This window comes from Grammomys surdaster, unplaced genomic scaffold (genome assembly GCF_004785775.1).
Source record: "Grammomys surdaster isolate TR1022 unplaced genomic scaffold, NIH_TR_1.0 125982, whole genome shotgun sequence".
Taxonomy (NCBI): Eukaryota; Metazoa; Chordata; class Mammalia; order Rodentia; family Muridae; genus Grammomys; species Grammomys surdaster.
Genome location: NW_021620798.1, coordinates 953,073 through 969,128, shown reverse-complemented (window position 1 = coordinate 969,128; position 16,056 = coordinate 953,073). Strand labels below are relative to the sequence as shown.

Genomic DNA, 16,056 nt, shown 5'->3' with positions numbered 1-16,056 from the left:
GTGGGACAGAAACTGAAGGAGGGGCCGTCCAGAGACTGCTCCACCTGGGTATCCATCCCATGTGCAGTCACCAAAGGTAGACGCTGATGTGGAAGTCAGGAATTGCATGCTGACAGGAGCCTGATATAGCTGTCTCTTTAGAGGTCTGCCAGAGCCTGAAATATACAGAGGTGGATGCTCACAGTTAACCATTGATCTGATCAAGGGGTTCCCAGTGGAGGAGTTAGAGTGAAGACTGGAAGAGCTGAAGGGATTTGCGGCCCCATGAGGAGAGCAACAATACCAACCAACCAGAGCTCCCAGGGTCTAAACCACCAGCCTGGGAGCTCATAGGGAGGGACCCATGGCCCCAGCTGTATACTAGGGGAGGATGACATTGTCAGGCATAAATGGATGAGAAAGTCCTTGGTCCAGTGAAGGCTGGACGCCCAGTGTGGGGGTAATTGTGGATGGGGAGGTGGGAGTGGGAGGGTGGGTGGGGGCATATCCTCATAGAAGCAGGAGGAGGGGGGATGGGATAGGGGGGTTCCTGGGGGGGATGGGGAAAGAGGATTACATCTGAAATGTAAATAAAATATCCAATAAAAATTAAAGAAAAAAGCAGGGTGTCCAGAAATTAATAATAGCCATTTTGTGATTTAGATGTACCAGTTAGATGTCTCAGTAGTTTTTCACTTAAGATCTTAAGGATATCAAAAGATAAAGAGAAAAATCCACTAGTTTGAGATTATCAATGAAATGTTTTTCTTAATATCTAAATATCTGTTCCATGTTTAATTTTAATATTTTCCTCATCCTTTGTGCTTATTTATTCCTCTGTGTGTGTCTGTCTGTCTGTCTCTGGTTGTGTATATGTGAACAACCCTGGGTATCATCCTCATGAATGCTCTCCACCCTGTTTTGTACAGCATCTTTTATCCTGGAGCTCACCAGTTAGGCAAGACTGGCTGGCCAGTATACACCAGGGATCTTTTTATGACTTTTCAGCACTGGGATGTCAAACAAGTGCTACATTCTTGGTACCTTTATGTGGTTTCTGGGAATCCAACTCAGATCCTCATGCTTGTGAGGTAAACACTGTACTGACAACCTTCTCCCCAGTTCAGGGTTGGCTTTCAACTTACAGTGTTTTCCTCCCTCAGCCTCCTGAGGGTTAGGATGCTGTGAAGAATGGAGTACCATACAGATTTACAGGATTATGTTTCTAAAAGTAATTGGGGGGATTTACATATTACAATATGTTGCCCTCTGTTCAATATGTAATCCTCTGTATTACAGTATGAACTCCCAGAACCCACAAGGGGGTTCACATTGATCCGTAACTTACAACAGTCCATAAGTCCATGATTCCAGGGAATCTGAACTAAAGTCACTGAACATTCTTTATTCTTTCCCTACACATAACTACATGGGAATTTAATGTCCACCTCACAGGGTCTTGTGTGCATAGTGTCTGTCCAGGTAGAAACGTACATCAGGCCTTTTCTGACAAGCCTGAACAGGGTCCAAAGATTACAGCCAAAGAGTGGGAAAAGGTGCTGGCTCAGCATTTAAAAGTACTTGATCTCCTTTGTTATATATTTATACATTTTATTTTATTTACTTATTTTTATATGTATGTTTTTATGGCTCAGTGATTCGTGTGCATCATGTGAGTAGGTAAGAAGAGACATTGGTCCCTTAGAACTAGAGTTACATAGAAGTGAGCTGCTGTGAGGGTTCTGGGAACCCAACTTGTTCCCACTGCAAGAGCAGTAAACACTCATAACTATTGCATCTTCGCTCCAGCTACAGAATTTGCAATTTTTTTTAATTTTTGTTGTCATCATATAATTGCAACAAACATTAGCAATCTTGGGCACATAATATATGCATAAGGAGATTCTAATTCCACCTCAATGTTAAGCACTTCAGATTTTAAATAAAATTTAAACAAAATTATTACTATAAATTTAATTGTTTCAGTTTTGCTGGTCTGACACATTAACATTGTATTCACATGTTTAGTTACTTTCTCCTCTTTCTTTCTCTTTGGGAGGTGGATTCTGCTTAGTTGTTTATCACTGCAGAGTTAATAAATTCGTTCCTTATCAGTTCTTAGAGACTAAAACATAATTAATGGGCTAAATTTAGTTAATATAACAAGAAAGAGTCACAGCACAAGCAGGGTTATTGTGAGGTATTCAAGTGAGTTGCAAAAATAAATAAATAAAAGTACTTGATTTTTCAGAGGACCTGGGTTCAATTCCCAGCACACACAAGGGGGTTCACATTGATCCATAACTTCAAACAATCCGTAAGTCCATGATTCCATGGACTCTGACCTCCTCCAGTCACTGAATACATATATGATGCACATATATATATATGAAAAACACATACAGAATAAAGTAAATAAATCATTAAATTTTTTTTTAAAAGAACAGAAGAAAATGGTGGGGGTTGGCTGAAAACAAATATGGCAGAACAACAGAAATGTCTGTGCAGGGCTTCAGTACAATGATCAGTTTTGTGGCCATGGTAGCCTCTTGGGCTTATTTGGGATTTGATGTGAAAACATAGTTTTCTTTGGCCCACTGTAGTAGTTCTTTTATCCTATTGTCTTTCTTCCCTATTCCATCCCACCCTATGTAGTATCATAGGAGCAAATATGAGCTGTGACTAAATAGAAATAATGCTTGGGTTTTAGTAGGGCTTGACATACATCATGAAGAAATGTTTGTGTAAGCATTCATTTAGCTTATTCATCATAAGCATTCTGGATTTAGGATAAAAATCCACTAAAAGCAAACATACTAGTCTTGTTTTCCATTTCCTGTAAGTCAAAGTAATACAAATCTAATGTTATTTTCTTCATAAAAACAGGATTAAGGATTATTTCTAGCCCAATTCCTGACTTTTTAAATAGAAACAGCCTTAGCTACCATTTTTAATCAACTATTTAATCAGCTGGATATGATTAATCTAAACTCTTGGGATAAAACTGTTTAAAATCTATGTAAATCAATTAACAATAACAGTGAGAATATGTCTAAAAAGTCACTAGACAATGTTGCTATTGTCACAACCACTGCCTTGTTTTTCTAAAATTAATCAAAGGGGCTCTTTCCATTTTAATTAGTTTACATGTGGTAATGTGAGTATCTGTGCAGGTGCCCACAGACTAGAGGTGTTGAGTTCCCTGGAAGTTGGGCTTACAGGTAGTTGAGGGCTTCCCAAATGGAGTACTGGGACCTGAACTCAGGGCCCTTCAAGAGCAGTATGTTCTCTTAATGTCAGAGCCATCTCTCTAGCTCTTTAATCAAAAGGGTTTTTTAAACAACGTCTTAAGAAATTTGCTGAGGCTTCGTGGTTTGCTTTGTTTGTTGTTAATTCTCTGTAAGAAAGATTTTGTAGAACAGAGAGCTAGGTGGTGATGGTGTACACCTTTAATTGCAGCACTCTGGAGGCAGAGGCAGGTGGATCTCTGTGAGTTCGAGGTCAGCCTGGACTACAGAGTGAGTTCTAGGACAGCCAGGCTACACAGAGAAACCCTGTGTTAACACTCCCCCACTGCTCGACACGCACTAATTTTCTAGAACACGTTATTAATCTTTGAACTTGATTTGTCCTTTGAGAAAGTAATGGAAAGCTAAGTATAGTGGCATATACCTGTAATCCCACCACTCAAAAGTAGAATCAGAAGGATTAGCAGGAATCCAATGCCATTCTCTGCATCCTAGTAAGTTCAGCGCTATCCTGGGAAACATAAGAATCTAACAAAATGAATAAGAAAAGAAATTGATGTCTGATAAGATCTGAAGAATGATTACAGGTAGGTAAATAAGTCATAGGAATTTTCTGTGCTAAGAGAAGCAGTGGAACAGAAGCTCTGGGGCAGGAAGAAGGCTGGGACTTTCTTGAAATGGAAAGAAGCCTAATGGGTTGTAACAAAAAAATAAAAAAGGTGAGATAGATAGGTATAGGGTAAGATATGAGATTAGACAGGAGAGAACTAGACTATGTGTTAGGCCTTGCAGAATAGTTTAAATGTTTTCAGATTGACAATGAAACCATTACTAAAGTAGGATTGGAGGACTAATAGGATCAGGCTTAATTATGTGTCTATTGTCTGTTATTGACTGTGTCAGCTTTCACTGTTAACATTTGCCTAAATTTTTTTTGCAAGCATTCAGTTAATGTTCAGTCTCTCCCACAATAAGCTGAAGACAGACACTATAAAATCAATCACTCTGTTTCCAGTATCTTGTATATAGTATGAGATCAATACAGTTTAATGACTTTATTAACAATATTTGGGAAAATCAGAATTCACACAATACATTTGTTACATTTGTTTGTGTAAACAGTAGTGCATGTGGAGGTCAGAGAACAGTTTGTGGGAGTTTATTCTCTCCTGCCATGTGGATTCAGAGAATTGAACTTAAGATCACCATCAGTTCAAAATTAACTCCTTTAAGGCAAACTTTATATTTATCTATTAGTATGAGGTTAGGATATATATCTTTTGTTGTTTTTTTTCCTCCAAGTTTTCTGACATTTTCCTATCCAAAGAAAATAGCAGAAATTAAATCTCCCCTCACCTTTATGTCTTGGGGCTAGCAGTAAAAAAAATTATCTTAGCTATCTTGTTTGACAGTAGTTTATGAGACCCCAATTTCAGAAGTGATCCTATTATATCAAAGAGGAAGGAATGCTGCTGAGCAAAGCAAGGAGAATCAATATCTGATGCAGGACAGAAAGAGAAAATTAGAAGGACATGGCAATTGAACCAAGCCCCTCACCCTAGAGTCAATTGAAGTCTTGCTGTCTTGAGACTTAAGAATTCCAGGCTGGGCGGTGGTGGTGCACGCCTTTAATCCCAGCACTTGGGAGGCAGAGGCAGGCGGATTTCTGAGTTCTAGCCTGGTCTACAGAGTGAGTTCCAGGACAGTCAGGGCTACACAGAGAAACCCTGTCTTGAAAAACCAAAAAGAACTCTTTTACAGTCTTACTAGGGAAACAAACTACTCTTAAAGGTCATTCACAGTAGTACATGGCTAACAGAAAAGGAGGTTCGTTGTCTCCTAATGTCATGTCAGAGCTCTTTTTTATTTTTTAATCTTACAGGCTCTTTGTGTACATATTACAGCTTCTGGTTTTGTGATTTTTATGGATTCTTGTTTGTGTCTCTCCATCTATATGTGTTTCTTGTGCTTTTACTTTGGCGTTTTCCTTCTGTTTGTTTTAGGCTATTCTGATGGTTTTTGTTTTGTCTTATTATATCATATTTTATTTCATTATTATCCCTTAGATACCTGTTTGTTGCCTAAGGAGACAGGAAGGGGTCCAAATGGGAGGGAAAATAGAAAAGAACCTGGGGCGAGGAAGTGGTCAGGGAAGGAGAAATTATAATTAGAATATGTTGTATGGAAAAAATCTATTTTCTAGGCTCTGGTCTATAAGTATAGCAGCAGTGTATCATTAGGAATCATTTCATTGACTTTTTAATTTTTATTTTATTTTATAATGTATTTTATTTATATTTATTTTATTGTCGTGTTTGGTTCTGTCCTAGGTCTCTGGGCTATCCAGCCTCTGGGTCCTGGCCCTCCAGGCAGTGTCAAGTATAGGCTTCCTCTTGTGATATGGCATAGCAAGTTACAATAAGACTAGGCATATATCCTTATATCAAGGCTGGACAAGGCAACCCAGTAGGGGGAAAAGGATCCCAAAAGCAGACAAAAGTGTCAGAGACAGTTCCCATACTGTTAGAAGTCTCTCAAGAACACCAAGCTACACAACTATAACATATGTGTAGAGGACCTATATAAGACCTCTACAGGCTTCCTGATTGTCACTCCAGTCTCTGGGAGCCCATATGAGCCCTGCTTAGTCTTAGATTCTGTGGGCTGTGCTTTCGTTGTATCCTCTACCCCTTTGTGTCCTATAATCTTTCCTCTTCCTGTTCCACAGGAATGCCTGAGCTCTGCCTAATGTTTAGCTGTGAGTCTCTATATCTGCTCCCATCAATTACTGGATGACACCTTTCTGATGATGATTGATTAGACTAGGTTCTGGTCTATGAGTATAGTAGAATATCATTAGGAATCATTTCATCCACTAATTAAAAATATCTTTCACGTAGGTTTGTCTCTAGATACTATTTTTAAATATTTTATAACAATAATATGTATAATTAAAATTTATAATTCAAAATGGCTTATTTTTTAAAATTGCCCTTATGTCAGTTAGCATGTTTAAACTTACAATTACTTGTACGTTTGGGTGTGAGGACATGGATGTTATTCTAGAAGTGGGTTAACCCATTGCTCTACAGTAACAAGCAGATTTGAGGGGACATTCTTTTTTTCACATGTACTAGTTAACATTAAGTAAAATTTGACTGTAGTGCTTTAAATTGATGTCTGTAAAGCCTAAACAAACCAATGAATCTTTTAGTGTACAAGATGAATATTTTGAAGGAGCTTGAAGTAGTCACTTTGTGCTTACACATTTTGAGAAGACATTAGCATATGAGTCTTTTTCTTGTCTGTGCCTTTTAAAATGTTTCATATTTCTCTCTTCTTTTTGCTTAGAAACCTATAGATAAATTTTTATTCCAATATATTTTATGTGTTTTTCTAAATTATTTTTTTTATTTTCAAACACTCTCTTCCTTGCCCTTGAATTACTTATTTTATTTGAGAAGTTTTGACTAAATTCAGGTAGCCAAATTGTACAACAGCTGAAGCTGAAATGCAAGTTTTCAATGCTAGATACATCTGCAAATGTTATTCATCTTCTTAGATAAGATCTTCTAGTCAAGCTCTATGCAAGTTATATACAAAAGCTCCAGTACCAGGGCTTTCCCAAAACACACAAAGACCAGTTGGTAGCAGAAGGCAATTAGAACCAAGATCTTCTGGAGCTTTCATAGTTGAATTCTAGGAGCAAAAATTTCTACTTTTATGGCCAATACTTAATTTTACTTATCTACTTTTGGTATATACAGACAGAAACATCACAATTTTACCATTTATCTCACCTCATATTTTTTAATGCTTTGTCAGAATGGCTAATTGTGAATGGTGGATGGTTTTCCTGCTAATAGAATCCAGTATAGCTATAATCTAAATGTTTGGTGTAGTAAAAACTGGAGTAGCACCAAATCATATATTAAGTGTGGTGGCATTGGGGACTACTTTAGAGAGAAAGTCATATAGTCAAATAATCATGGGAAAGGATAATTTATGCAGTTAAAATGTTTCCTTTTTAAACTTTTAAAAATTTATACTGTATAAATATGTATTGTGGGGCCAGAAGGAGTGGTTATGGATTGGGTTTGCTACTTCTATAAAGAACATTATTGTTAACTTGTTCCATGTAATACACTTTGGGGAAAATTGAATAGTACATTTTGGTATTCTTGGCAGTCTATATTTACTGTGAGTTCCTAATTGGCAGTCCTCAAAGACATTGAGGTTTAACAAAGCAAGCAGGTATTTTAAAATTTACAAATTATTATTTATTTAATGATTTTCTATGTCTCACGAAACTAAGAGAGTTGTCTCTTTTACTTCAAAATGCCTACTTATTTTTATAAAATCTTCTAAGCATCTTTTAAGAATAATTTAGTCTTGGGGCTGGAGAGATGGCTCCATAGTTAAGAACACAAGCTGCTCTTCCAAAGGACTCAGGCAGCTCACAATCATATGTGACTCCTGTCCCAGGGAATCTGACAACCTCTTCTGGCTTCAGGGCACATGGATGGGTACATAGATGTACATGTAGGCAGAATATCAACACACATAAAAGTAATTTCTTTTAATCTCATGGAAAACATTAGTCTCTTGGACTAGAGAGATGGCCCAGGCATTAAGAATATGTTCTACTCTAGCAGAGGACCAGGTTTGGTTCCCAGCATCTATATGATGGCTTAAAGTTGTCTGTACTTCTTGTTACAGGTGATTCATTGTCTTCTTCTGGCCTCTGTAACCACCAGGCACATGTGTGGTGCATATACATACCTACAGGCAAATATTCAGAAACATAACATAAAAATAAATCTTTTTTAAAGAAAGAATAATTAGACCAGGTATGGTGATACATGCCTTTAATCCCAGCAGCACTTAGAGGGCAGAGGCAGGTAGAGCTCTGGTAAGGTATAGGGTGGCCTGGTTGGTCTACATAGCACGTTCAGGCCATCCAGGACTACATAATAAGCCTTTGTCTCACAAAGAAGAAGCAGGTGGGAGAGTCTCAGTAGTGCACAGGAAGTTTAAAAACAAAGCTTTCGAGAAGGGAAGGGCGTGTACAAATAATGACACTAATTCTGGAACAATACACAAGTAAGTGTGTACACTATCTACCATAAAGGGAAAAAATAATGTTTTGGACAACAGCCTCCAATGCCTCCATGATTGGCCCTCATTTACCATCTAACACAGAGGCATTGCACAAGTTAAATCTGTGCTGGGCTGGTTTTTCAAGTCTTATATCACTGTAGCTTTTTTAACATCTGCAAAATCTCATCCTTTGTTCACATGAGTAATTTAGAGTCATAAAAGGTTATCTCTGGCTATTGAGTTAATCCTAATATAGTAGTAGAAATTATAGTAGTAGAAATATAGTAGAAATTGAGTCAAGTAACAAAAAAATATTTTCCTCAGGTTTCATTCTGAAAAAAACACAGATGTAAATGTTTCTCAAGAACATCTTTTCTTTGCTTTTGTTTACTCCATGTCCTGTCCTGAAATCCTTACTTATAGGAAACATTCTTTTTTTCAAGAACAGACTTTTTCTTTAATAATAACTGAGCAATGAAGTTAGCAATATAACTAGCTAACTTTTGTGAGCCAGAAACCAGAGCCACCTCTCCTTAAGCCATGTGCCATATTGCAAAGATGAAAATCTGTTATTTTCCTGTCCTTCTAAAACTTTGCAGTGGTGAGGATTGAACCCAAGCCTTCTTTTTACTTGCTAGGAAAGTACTCTGCCACTGAGCTACTACCTCAGTCAGGAGCATTACGCCTAACTTTTGGGGACTGTTCAAATCTAAGTCGACAATAACCAAGAGGTGTTATTTTATTAAGTTTTCAAACTGTACTTTTTTTCTAGCTGATTTCTTTTGGTATGTTTATCAGCTAAACTTAAAAATGTATCAGTTCAGTTCACTGGAAGTACTCTAGTATATAGGTAAACCAGTAGACCATTCTAGGAAATTTTATAACACTTTTGCAATAATGACGTTGCTACTGAATTGTTATGGTGGTTTGAATGCACTATTAGGAGTGTCACAAGCCTTGTTGGAGTAGATGTGGCCTTGTTGGAGGAAGTGTGTCACTGTTGGGTGGGCTTTGAGATCCTCCTCCTAGCCACCTGGAAAACAGTAGTCTGCTCCTGGCTTCCTTTGAATGAAGATGTAGAACTCTCAGCTCCTTCAGTACCATGTCTGCCTAGACACTGCCTTGCTTCCCGCCTTGATGATAATGGACTGAACCTCTGAACCTGTAAGCTAGCCCCAATTAAATGTTGTCCTTTGTAAGAGTTGCCTTGGTCTTGGTATCTGTTCACAGCAATGGAAACCTGACTAAGACAGAGGTGAAATAAAACCCTGTTCATACCATCATGTACATCTTCCTTCTCTGACTCTTGTACTTTAGCGAGAACTTTTCTTATACTATATTTTTTCTTTTCTATCTAGGAAGTAGTTCTTGAATGAAAATTTGTCTCTTCTAGGTAATAATATTGATTGAAGGTATTTCCCATACCTGGTAGGTTTTTTTTTTTTTTTGCTGGATATTGGTGTTTGATGCTGACATATAAAACTTTCATGCCTATGAGATCTCTAAATAATGAGAATTTTCTATTCCTAAATAAACTTTCCACAGAAACCATTTTCTTATATCTTACATATGTTTTGTACAGATCTTTGAAATGTGGAAATTTAAAATTGTAGTAGTTTTCTTAATGAGAAACCCAGTGATTCATAGCAAATACCTAAATTATATCTCTTACACTATTCAAAGATCTAAAACTAAAGTTTCAGTTAAACTAGGCAGGAGGCTGAAGCAAATGTATCACTATGTGTTTAGGCTACCCTGTTTCAAGGCCAGCCAGTGCTACATAGTGAGACCCAGTTTGAAAATACCAAATATATGTAATTAACATTTGTGAATTGTCCTAAGAAATGTAATTGTCATTATTGTTTGTTTATTGTAGATAGGAATTAGGGGAAGGAAGAAAGAAATTTTCTAAGATGAGGAAAGAATACAATACTGTGCCAAGATACTGTTATTTGGAGGAAAAAAGGATGCTCAAATTGACATTACCAAGACAAATTAGGATTTTTATAAAAAAGTAGTAGACAGACATGAAGTCATGAAGTGGCACAATAACAGAGGCCAGTCCACTAAGAGTGCAGCTTCCAAACTAACTCTTTTAGGTCTTCTAATGCATCCTTCGCCACCTCCCACAGAAGTACATAAACTCCTCAAACCAAAATTGGCTTTCATCCTAAATTCCAGGAAACTTTACAAGGATCATAACTTCTTAATGATTTGCAGTCTTCTCTCTGCAATTTAGCTGCTAGAAAATTTCAAGTCAGTATGCAGATGGCCTCATCTTTTTCTAATGCCTCTGAGGTTTGTAATCTGTATTTTATTCTGTTTTCCTGTTACCCAGGTTTGCGTTGTGCAGGAAGCTTTTTCTTGTTTTCATTTTGTTATTGTATTTATTCATTTTCTGAGAGTATTCATCAGTACTTAGCTGGATTGCTAGCTTCTCTTGATTTTAGAACTTAACTATCGTTCTATTTAGAGTTTTAGGGTTTGTTACATGTATAGAATGAAAGGTGGTATACAGATATGGGTAGCAAGAACAAAAAACTTTGTCACCTTGTAAAGATGTGCTCATTTCTAGTTATATATGTATTTTGAAAGGGTATTTTCCAAGTTATGAAAGATACTTCTAATAAAGTTCTTACTGTGTACCGTTAGGAACTTTGGGAGACACAGGTTACAGTCTTTAAATAAAGCAACCTCTGAATGATATTTTTTAAATTCCTGCTAAAATTGTGAATTACAAAATGCTTATAGCATTTTGATCCATCAACTGTATTAAGTAATCTTTTAGGAAAGCTGAATTTTATTTATATTTCTGTAGCTCTGAGTTACTTAGGGTGAAAGCAGGGTGTGGGAATGTGTAGGATTGGTTGTTTCTGGTAAAATTAAGCTGTTTGGTAGATCAGATTGGTATAATGAAAAGTTCAATTGAAAGCTTCCAACACAGTGTTGTTCTTATCTAGGTTCTCACGTCTGTTCTTTTTAAATATTGTGCTTGCAGAGTGGATATGTTTATGTAGAGCTTAACATTATTTCTGATAGTAGTTTTTATTCAGTTACATATACTCCCGGTAGGTAATGCCCATTGTGTCTATAAAAGAATTTCATACACTTAACTGTGTTTTGATCAGATGTTTACAAATTTCAGTAAATAGGACTCTAATTAAGATCTAAAGGCAAAACCAAACAAAATGTCTTATATGTTTGCTTTACTAACTCAGGTAAAGGAGGAAGAAACAGCTTGATCACTTAAGAAGTTGCAGTAAAAGCAAAATGTGAAACATACATTTTTAAGATTCATTTTCTCATTAAGACTGTAAATTAAAATTACGATTATTTACCTTGGTTTGTTACAATGGAATGAGCTTGAAAACCTCAGATAATTGACTATTGAGCACATTGTAGTAATTTTAACCAAGAAGCTCAGTATACCGCAGTCATTTCGTTGCTCTGTACTATTCTCCTCCCTGCACCGCTCCCCACAAATCCTCGGATAGTTATCTGACTTTGAGGGGGAAGCTTTTAAATAGACATCTGAGCTTTTGATCAAATGTCATTTTTTCAGTATTGGGATTTTTTTCCCCCATTTTTAGCCTGATTGTGCAGTTAAAATATACTAATATTCAAGGAAGAAAATAGATTTGGTTGGGATGTGATTAGTTTAAAATCATTTATATCTTCAGTTTATTTTCATTTAATTTTTATTTGTTTATTTTATGTATGTGGGTGTTTTGGCTGCCTGTATGTTTGTGCAGCAAGGGCATGCTTGGTGCCAGAGGAATTCAAAGTGTATGTTAGATTTCCTGGCAGGAGTTAGAGACAATTGTCTGCTGCCCTATGGCTTCTGGAAGAGTGCTCAGTGCTCTTTTAACTTTTGAGCCATCTCTCCAGCTCCTTTCAAGTTTTAATTAGTATTTTTCTTCACTTTTATTTATTATTAGGAACTCCAAGAGAGAAATCTGACCATTCAAAACATTATGTAATTACCAAGGATAACATCTGCTAAGATCATTTGCTAATAATAGAGATAGCTTTGTATTATATTAGTACCTACAAGTCTCATTATTAATGATCTGAATGGAAGACAAGACACATACAAAATGAAGCATCAAACAAAGTTTCATTTTGTGAACAGTTGAAAATGGTTTGAAAAGTTTGTTTCATGATGATTTTTTTTTCAATTTTGGATTTTATCATGTAAAAGCAAATTATTAAAAGTATTGTAATCTGAAAAAACTTCAGGCAGGATTATGACTACTATATTGAAATTTTATAGGCTGATAGTTGCCAATAAGCATAATTTTAGTACAGTAAGTTAGTAGTAATTTCAGGCCCACTTATGTATTTTTTTCACCTGTAAAACATCCAGAAAAATATTAAGCAGTAGACCCATGTATCAGTGTGAATGTAAACGTGATACATAGTCAAGATTACTAATCACAGATATATATGACTAGGTAATAAGTTTGCCAAACCTTAAAAGGATGCCGAGGTAGCCTTTGTTTCCACTCCCCTGTTAGTTTTTATAGTTACAGTTTTATACTGAGGCTCTTACTTATCCAATCAAAGGTCTGAATGCCAGAAACAAATTATACTTCCAACGTCCTTCCTTTTAAAATGAATATTAAAGCCTTGGACCAAAGATGGTCATAATTGAGAATAGCATTTTTCTCTCATTTTTGCTGTTTTGAGCGATTATTTTTGGTATAAATTTGTGTGTGTGTGTGTCTGTCTGTCTGTCTGTCTGTCTGTCTGTGTCTGTGTGTGTCTGTGTGTGTCTGTGTCTGTGTGTGTGTTTGTTTCAAAACTATGTAGGCACAGGAAGGTGATTTTTGTTTGCTCAAATAAGGTTCTACATTGTCCAGCCAGTCTAGAATCTCCAGTTCTCATGCCTCACAAGTGCTGGCTCAGGCCGGTGATTTTCATCATGAGAAGGAAAATTAAGCTTTACTCTCTGTTATGCATATGTTCAAAGTATAATTTTAATGTTTGTACAGTTACAAGAATACTGTTAATTAGTGATTGTGTCCGTAAAATAGAATTGGTGCTAGCCTATTTCAGGCTTAAAAAATAATGTTCCTAAGGACATTTGGATGGGACTCAGTCCAACACAAGATGGACTCCTAATGAACTTAAATGCATTACCACTAACAGGAATTACATACTCCTACACCAAAACTATATTGTCTTCCATCCAAATGAAATTGTTTCTTTATGTTTCCTTCTTGGATTTCTCTGCTTTGGCAAAAGTACGTATGTATATTATTTAAAGCACTACTGTTTTAGCACTCTACATTGGTATCAAGTGGAAAATTATAGTGAAATTACACAAATTTATAGTTGTCATTGTATGTGACATTTATGCCACCAGAGACTCCAGTTTCATCAGAATTAGGGAAAAGCAAACATGCAAAAGACACATGCTTCATATCACCCCATCTCCAGGCCTCATGCTGTTTCAAATCTCAACCTTCCGTACATTAAAAGACCTTTGAAAATTTTGGAAAATATGTATTATGTATCTTCTCTCATGCTCTATATTGCTGTCTAACAGCCACTTCTAGCATCTGTACCTAAATACACACCTACTTGCACATAACTTCAATCTGTTTTCTCAAATTTATGGAGATAGAAATCACTTAAACCTAATTTGAAAGGTAATATGTGTGGGGAAACCTCTTAGTAAAACTGTAAATATCATTCATCTATATAGGATTCATAAAAACTTGTGCTTAATATTATATATTTTCTTTCCAGGACCAAAGAAGTTGAAGATCATTTAAGGATAGGAAAGTCCTAGTTCATTTTTATCTTAAGCTAATTAGTAGCCACTGTAATTGAGAGGAGAAGCTATATTGACAGTACAAGAAGCATCCTGCTCTACTGGCCCTCTCTACTTCATCTGTCTCTTCCTTATCTTTCTTGCTGCTTTAATTTTATTTATTTATTTTTATTTCCTATGTGTGGGTGTTCTATCTGCAAGTCTGTGCACCATGTGCACAGTCTTGGGCAACAGGGCAGGGAATGAAGATGCAATACACAAAAGACACATAGAGAAAAGCTGAGGTAGGTGGTGGGGGGACACCAACAGTGCACCTGGAAATCCGTAACTTATTTTTTTTGTAGCTCTGAACTGAGGAGGTGGATTTGTTGTACACTGCTGTATGAGGAAGCATGTTTTCTATAGGGGAGCAGTCTCAGGTTACAAAGCATCTAGGAGGAAGCTACAAGTGGCATTTCTACAGACAATATGAATATCCATACATGAACCAGAGGAAGGCTTTGCAGTTTCACTGAGCCTGATCCAGAGAACACTTTACCAGTCTTGTTGGTCTCAGACATTGGTATACTTGATATGAATGCCTGTATAAACAATACACATCCACTCACAGATTCCTCTACTCCCTGCAGTTGACTTTTATTACTTTTTTAAAATGTGGGTATTTTTTTTTTTTTGTGGTGGTGGAGATCAAACCCAGGGCCTTGAATGTGATAGACAAGCACTCTACTACTGAGATAAACACTAAGCCTGTGTTTCTGTTAGTGTTTTCCATTATTTTGGATGATTATAAATTTTGTTTCATAAACTTAAGCTAAAAGTAGTAAAAAATTATGCTTTATACTCAGGGTGGTTTTTATTTTTAAGGTAAATTTTACAAATAATAACTTCAAAAGATACAAACAAATGCAGACAGTAAATATACAAACATAATAGACATTTGAAAAACTTTGAAATTTTTAAGGAATCTTGCTTCTAACATTATTTTAAAGATTTACATCCTTGACACTTGAATAACTCACCAAAAAGTCTTTGTGTCTCGTATTTCAAAATACTTCAATTGAGGAATTATCATTAAAAATAAGAATGACTATAAATACTAGTTTCTAGCCAGTATGTTTAGACACTGTTTCTAATATAGCACTATCAAAGACTGTCGTGAATTTCTTAGAAATGGATTCTGTTTTAAGCAAAGAGAGGAGAACACTAGAGTGATGGCTTATTGGTTAAAAGCACTGATGCTCTTCCAGAGGACCCAAGTTTTGTTTCCAGCTCCCACATGGCAGCTCACAAACATTTATAATTCCAGTTATAGAAATCTAGTATCCTATTCTAGCCTCCTTGGGCACTGTGCACAGACAGACATATAGACAAATCAGTCACACACATAAACATTTTAAATTTTTTAATTATGTTTTAAAGATTTATTTAATACATATATGTACACTGTATATATCAGACATACCAGAAGGGGGCATCAGATCCAATTACAGATGGTTGTGAGCCACCATGTGGTTTGTTGGGAATTGAATTTAGGACCTCTGGAAGAGTAGTCAGTGCTCTTAACTGCTGAGACATCTCTCCAGATCCCATTTTAAATTTTAAAAATAGAGATAACAGTGAAATCCCAGTAGGTTTTACATATACTAGAGCATTACTTTGGGTCTTCTAGATTCAATGAGTCTACTTTTAAAAGATGTACAAGAAGAATTACAAATATATTGTCTGAAGTGACTTTAGGACAGTAGACTCTGAGAGATCAAAAGGAAACTCCTATAAAAGCAAAGAATCATACAGTTTCTTTGTAGAAAATGATGATCATTCCATTAATAGGATTTGACTTATAAAGTTATAAGTAATTATTTCACGTTTAGAAATAATTTGTATTGTGCTTTCTATTTTTTGATATGTTAGTTGACAAGATGGTCCTCAGGAGTTGTATAATAAATAAAA

At 36.1% G+C, this 16,056-nt stretch overlaps 1 protein-coding gene across 2 annotated transcripts in view; it reads left to right on the top strand.

The window, feature by feature from the left end:
• Positions 1-16,056, top strand: part of Atp11c (ATPase phospholipid transporting 11C) — a 182,689-nt gene that overhangs the window by 58,695 nt on the left and 107,938 nt on the right. The gene's annotated exons all lie outside the window — the stretch shown is intronic.